Source organism: Mandrillus leucophaeus, unplaced genomic scaffold (genome assembly GCF_000951045.1).
Source record: "Mandrillus leucophaeus isolate KB7577 unplaced genomic scaffold, Mleu.le_1.0 Scaffold111, whole genome shotgun sequence".
Classification (NCBI taxonomy): domain Eukaryota; kingdom Metazoa; phylum Chordata; class Mammalia; order Primates; family Cercopithecidae; genus Mandrillus; species Mandrillus leucophaeus.
The window spans coordinates 3,945,027-3,952,113 of NW_012099321.1; positions in this window are offsets into that span (position 1 = coordinate 3,945,027).

The following is a 7,087-nucleotide window of genomic DNA, read 5'->3' on the forward strand; positions in this document are numbered from 1 at the left end:
GCCTCTCAAATTGCTGGGATTATAGGTACGAGTCACCATGCTCAGCCTGAGAATTTTTTTAAAAAGTTAGAATATCTAATATAATTTAGCTAGATGTTCCAAAAGAATTTTTCAACTTTATTTAAATAATTGTAATTTAAACGTTTCATATTCACTAATTAGAACATGTATTTGCTTAATTAGAAATAATTTTGAATATCTGAGAAAAATAACTTTTTTGAAAGGATATAGGAAAACTATTTTAATTTTCAAATATTTACTTTCAGTTATATTTTAATGATAATATATTTAAATTTTTTACACTTTGAGGACAATAACATTTTAAAAACTATTTTATATCATTCATCTCAATCAAACACAATTATTTGAAAATGATTATATTAGTGATTGTACTGAAATGAAACAAAAAAGTAAACTTTGTGGAATAAACATATAAGTCATAGATAATATATATGTCTCTATTTTAGTACTCATTCAAATATCACCAACCAATCAACAGAACAGTTAAATATGCACAGTAATAAATTTAATTTTCTTTTGTATTTTGCTAATTTGCAGTCATCAAAGCCATGTGTTTACACATATTTTTCAATTTTGTCATTATGAAGGCATCTGACATGGTAAGAGGCTAGAACATGTTTTATGTGATAGGTTTTAGAGTGATCTACAGCTTTTAAATACTTGGAGATATGGTTTATGGGTTTCCATTCCTGCCCCTGTTCCTGGACCTCACTAGTGTTAGAGGTTGGGGTGTGTATGAAGATCTGGAGAAAGAGGCACTAACACATTCTAAGCCTTGAAAGAGCAAAATGCTTGGCCTGTGTGAGGGACAGAAAGGTCCGAGTGCCTGGGCCTCGGACAGATGTTGAGAGGTAGGCAGGGGACATGCCAATGTAGTAAGGAGTTTGGATCTCCCTGGACTAGCAATGGAAACTCATTGGAGGATTTTCAATGGGAAATGATGGTCCTGGCTGCTCTCTAGAGAATGATCTTTAGGGGAACAAGAGTAGAAGCAAGAGAACAAGAGAGGGGGCTGTTATATTTGCTCTGACATGATGACATGACCTTCACCTGCGTTTTAGCAGTGGCGGTGATGATACGTGGGCAGGTAGGGGACATATTTGAAGGAAGAGAGGATTGAATTTGCTGACAGACTACATGTTAGAGGCAGGGAAAAGAGAGAATGGTTTCTAGGTCTTCGGTGTGTGCAACTGAGTGGATGGTGGAGGGAACCCTAGAGAGAGAAGTGGGGAAGTACAGAATACCTTGTATTTGGAATGGAAGTCCCGCTTTTGTAGAAGTACCTGTGTTACTGATAATGGCTAGAGGAGAAACTAACAAGGCAGGATCAATTTCACTGAAGTATCTTCCTGTCTCCCTATCAACAGCCTGCAGCATCACTGGGGCTGATTACCCAGGTGCCACTAAGAGCCTGTCTCATCCCCGTTGCCTGTCAACGATCCCTGCAAGGTTTTGATGGGATAACTGAAATATTACTTGCTAAATCCTTTCTAGCCTTGAAATCCTAGGATTTTAAGGTAATGAAGTGGCACCCAGAAAAATTTGAATTTTAAAAGAGTACTTTCTGAAGACAAAAAGGAATCAAACTGCAAAGGTAGGAGGGTTTGCAGGACAATCTGCCAATTGACCACCACCCTGGCCACAGCATTGTTGTCCACAATCCTTGTCTTGTTGCACATTTTGGTGCACATTCCCATACATGGCCTATTTTTAGAACTAGCAAGTTTGCTTAGATGTCATCATGCATTCTGTGAACTCATAGCTCAATGCACTCAAAATAAAATAACAGAATATCAGAACGAGAAAGAACTTGTTCAGCAGCTCTGATTCTTTGTTGCCCTGATAAGGGAAGTGAGGGTTCTGACATGTGACCGTCGATGATCACACAGCTGGCTGGTGATAGACGTGGGCCGGATCCCAGGCTTTGAGACTTTCTGCCTGGTGTGCTTCCCTCTGCCCCAGGGATGAGTAATAGGTTGTGCAGGGCGAGGACCTGACATTAAAATAAGTCTCAGATTTCTTCTTGCAATGGCTGCAGATTTATGTCATTTTCTGCAATGTAGAATATGGTCATATTCCCAAGAGCTCAGAGCTCTTTCATAAATATAATAATATTGATCTCCACCATCATTCATGTAATCAACCAACATTTATTGAGTGCCTCCTTTGTGGACAGGCCCAGTGATGCTGAGGATGTAAAGAACAGGGCGTGCCCCAAGGAGCTCCCACTGCCTGTGTGTGGTTGGCAGGGGGTGGAGACACTGACATTGATGACCCCCACGCAGTGTGTGTGGTGCTGTGATGGAAGTGTGCATATGATCCCACAGGATGGCCCAGCACTGACAGAAAGGAAGGGTAGGGAAGGCATCTGGAGCCATTGCGCCCTGGGCTCTGCAGAAGGACTAACTGGAATTAAACAGGAGAGAAGGAGCGGTTCCAGGACAAGGGAACAGCATGTGCAAAGGCAAAGAAGGCAGCAGAGTTGGACACATTCGAAGAATTGCAAGAACTTGGATCTGCCTGGAGCATGGAGGAGGAGGAAGGAAAAAGCCATAAATGGGATGGCGAAGTGGGTGGGGACAGGAGTTGTGATCCCCATTATACTGGTGGTGCATCTAAAGCAGATATCAAATTGGCAGCAGGGTGAGTTTCTCAGGCCTTCATGCGATTTACTCCAGAGAGTCAAGAAATGCCCAGGTGAGAGCTGCGTTCAAGTCACACCTTCTACTTCCATCAGCCATCCCTCCTCAAGGGCAGAATTTTAAACAGGTGAAATCTTCAGAGTGAAAATAAAGGATATGATTAAAAGTTTAGGGATGGTGGAAAAGACATCTGTGGACTGAGTCTATGAATGGGTTTTTCCTCTTCCCTTTAACAGCACCTGCTGCAGCCTCCTCTTCCTATTCTTCCTCCTCCTCCTCCTTCTTTTTTGAGAGAGGGTCTCAGTCTGTCACCCAGGCTGGAATGCAGTGCCACAATCATGACTCAGTGCAGCCTTGACCTCCTGGGCTCAAGCAATGCTCCCACGTCAGCCGCTGAGTAGCTGGGACTACAGGCGCCTGTCAACACACCAAGCTAATTTTTAAAATTTTTTGTAGAAAGGAGTCTCACTATGTTGCCCAGGCTGGTCTGGAACTTCCGGCCTCAAGCAATCCGCCTGGATAATTTTTTAAAATTTTTTGTAGAGACAAGGTCTCATCATGTTGTCCAGGGTGGTCTCAAGCTCCTGAGCTCAAGTGATCCTCTCGTCTTGGCCTCCCAAAGTGCTGAGTAATTTGCAGAGCCCAAGACAATCTCCCAGTCTTCCCATAAGGATGGCACAGGCTCAGCAGGAGACAATAACCTTATTAATCACAGAGTATCCGGCACATATTAAGTAGGTGCTTAATATGTATGTATCAAATGAATGAATGATGTGAGTGTAGCAACAGAGAGTCTTTGTTTCCCCCCTGGGATTTCTCTGATTTGCCAGGGCCCCAAGTGTGATTGGCCTGGATAGGAGAAAGAAGAGTCCTTGGGGGCCGCCCAGGTGCTTCAGGCAAGCTGTCTCCTTTCATCCTTACAACACTCTTTACACCCTTCCAGTGTGTGCAACAGAGTGGATGGTGGAGGGAACCCTAAAGAGAGAAATGGGAAAGTACATAATACCTTGTACTTGGAAAGGAAGTCCTCCTTTCGTAGAAGTGTGTGTGTTATTGATCATGGCTAGGAGAGAAACTAACAAGATAGGATCAATTTCACTAAAGTATCTTCCTCCCTTCCTTCTTTCCTCCCTCCTCCCTCCCTTTACAGTCAGTATTTCAGATTTACAATCTCTTACCCTAGAGCCGGGTGTGCTTCAGGATTCTGGATTTTCTCAGGTTTTAGGAAGGTAACACAACCCAATATACCTTTTATTATATCAAATCCCCAGTAGGCTAGGGGAGCACTTTGTAATCACACATATAAACCCTTTCTGCAGCGAAATGTGAGAATATTCACGCTAAGTAGGATAATACATAACTTCAGGTCAGTTGAGGTCAGGTCTTGCTGCCCCACGAGTTACGAAATGCTTGTGGTTTCCAGAGTGGGGAAGTTTGGAAATGTGGATAAGGGATCGTGTACCTACGAAACCATCACTTTTTGGATGAGGTAACTGAGATTCAAAGAGGTGAAGTAATGTGCCCAAGGTCACTCTACTGGGCAGAGGAGTCCAGGTTAGGACACGAAGGTGTTGGGTTCCAAGATCCACGCGCTCTCTACTGCATAATTCTGGCCTGCTTCCTGCTGCCCCGTACGAAAAGGAGTAAACGGCAGTCCCTCCGGTGCTCAGCGGCAATGGCAATCAGACCAAGTTTACAAAGAACAGTTTTCTTTCTGGAACAGCAATGCCTCCACCTACTGGACATATATGAGAATGACACCTGACTCCCCCCATAAAACAGAGTTTGTTGTTCTGGTAATGGACTCTTACAGGAGGGCAACGGAATTGGCTTCTGCGACTCTGCAAATGACATTTCAGGAGCCAGGAAGTGGCTGTTACATAACTGTTATGTAACTATCCTTCAAAATAATAACAAAAACAAAACAACAATAATAATGTTGGAACCGCCAATGAGATTTGTTGCTTGCTTGCTTTCTCTACTGGACTCAGCTCCTGCACCGTGAAATGTACCTGGAATAAAGTAAGAAGTTGGGACGGGCGTGGTGGCTCATGCCTGTAATCCCAGCACTTTGGGAGGCCCAGGCTGGAGGATCGCTTGAGTGCAGGAGGTCAAGACCAGCTAGGGCAACACAGGGAGATCCTTGTCTCTACAAAAATAATTTTTTAAATTACTTTTTAAAATTTTCTCTTTCATCCAACTGCCAGAAATTCTATTGCTAAATTGCCAATTTCACCATTCCCAGCATCTCCAGAACATCCATTCTCAAACATGGCACTCTCCAAACCTTTCAGGAGCTCCTTATTGACTACAGACACCTGCTGCTCCAGCAGATTTGCCACGTCCTATATCTGCCCTAGATGGGCCCTTATCATACCACTATATCCTATTATAGTGCCCAGAACCGCCTATGAGATGTGTTTGGTTGGTTGCTCTCTTTACTGGACTCTTAGCTCCTGCACCTTGCAATGTACCTGGAATAAAGTAAGAGTTTGGGTTGGCCACGGTGGCTCATGCCTGTAATCCCAGCACTTTGGGAGGTCAAGGCCGGCGGATTGCTTGAGCCCAGGTGTTTAAGACCAGCTTGGGCAACATAGGGAGACCTCCGTCTCTACAAAAATAATTTTTAAAAAAATTAGCTGGACATAGTGGCATGCGCGTCTGGTCCCAGCTATTCTGAAGGCTGAGGCAGGAGGATTATTTGAGCCCAGGAGGCCAAGGTTGCCATAAGCCATGCTCACATCACTGCCTTCCAACTTGGGTGACAGGGCAAGATCCTGTATCAAAAAACAAAAGACAAAACAAAACAGAAAACCAGAAACCAAACAAAAAAGAGTTTAGTCATTTTTGAGAAAGGAAAATTTAGAGTGAATTTATTTCATAAAATTAAAACAATAAAAAATTTTACATTAACTAAATGCAAATATAGTCATCATTGCCTTCTAAATTTCAGAGTGATTATACGTTTAAAATCCTTTCTTGAATATGTATTTTGGTAGAAGGCAGGATGGAGAGAACTCGGGAATATACATGTTGTCAAAGGAGGGAGATCTTCAATGAATGTGATAATCACGATATACAGGATACTATGTTCATATGAGAGATGGCTCTTACCTTCAGTCTCCCACATCATCTCTTCTTTTCTCAGACAGTGCCTTGAATTTCTCAGAAATACCTCTTTCCTTCTTTCTTTCCTTCTTGTCTTTTCTTTTTTTTTTTTTTTTTTTTTTTTTTTTTTTTTTTTTTTTTGAGACTGAGTCTTGCTCAGTTGCCCGGGTTGGAGAGACCTTAGAATGAATTAGCCAAGGAAACAAAAAAGTGTACATGGAATGTGACACTTTGGAAATTGGAATGGTTACAAGATAAATGGATATTTTTTCAGGTATGTGTTTTGTTTCTACAACAGTTCTCCATTTAGATATCATTCACGTACCATAAATTCACCCATTTAGAACAGCAGTTCAACAATTTTTAGTATATTCACAAAATTGTGCAACCACTGCTGCAATCAATTTTAGATTTTTTTTTTTTTTTTTTTTTTTTTTGAGACCGAGTCATGTTGCCCATACTGGAGTGCAGTGGCCTGATCTCCTTGGCTCACTGCAACCTCCACCTCCCAGGCTCAAAAGATTCTCCTGCCTCAGCCTCCCAAGTAGCTGGGATTACAGTTTTGCCCACAACACCCAGCTAATTTTTGTATTTGTGGTGGAGATGGAGTTTCACCATTTGGCTAGGCTGGTCTTGGACTCCTGGCCTCAAGTGATCCATCCGCCTTGGCCTCCCAAAATGCTGGGATTACAGATGTGAGCCACTGCATCTGACCTAGAACATTTTTATCATTCCTAAAAGGAACCCTGTATCTTTTAGCTGTCAACCCCCAAGCTTCCCACACCCCCAGGCACTGGCAACCACTACTTTCCATCTCTATAGATTTACCCATTCTGGACATTTCATAAAAATGGATCATATAATATGTGGTGTTTTGTGACTGACTTCTTTCACTTAGCATAATGGTGTCCAGGTTCATCTATGTTGTAGATGAAGTACTGAATGTATCAGTACTTCATTTCTTTTTAAGGCCAAATAATATTCTATTGTGTGGATATACCACATTTTGTTCATTCATCAGTTGATGGACATTTGGGTTGTTTACAGAAACAGCTGTTATGAATAATGCTGCTATAAGGATTTGTGTACAGGTTTTTGTGTGGACATATGTTCGCATCTCTCTTGAGTATAGACCTAGAAGGGGAAAAGTTGAGTTAAATGAGATAGGTATTTTTAAGCCAGGCAAAGTGGCTCACTCCCATAATTCCAGCCCTTTGGGAGGCCGAGGCAGGCAGACCACTTGAGTTCGAGACCAGCCTGGCCAACATGGTGAAACCCCATCTCTACTAAAATACAAAACTTAGCTGGGCATAGTC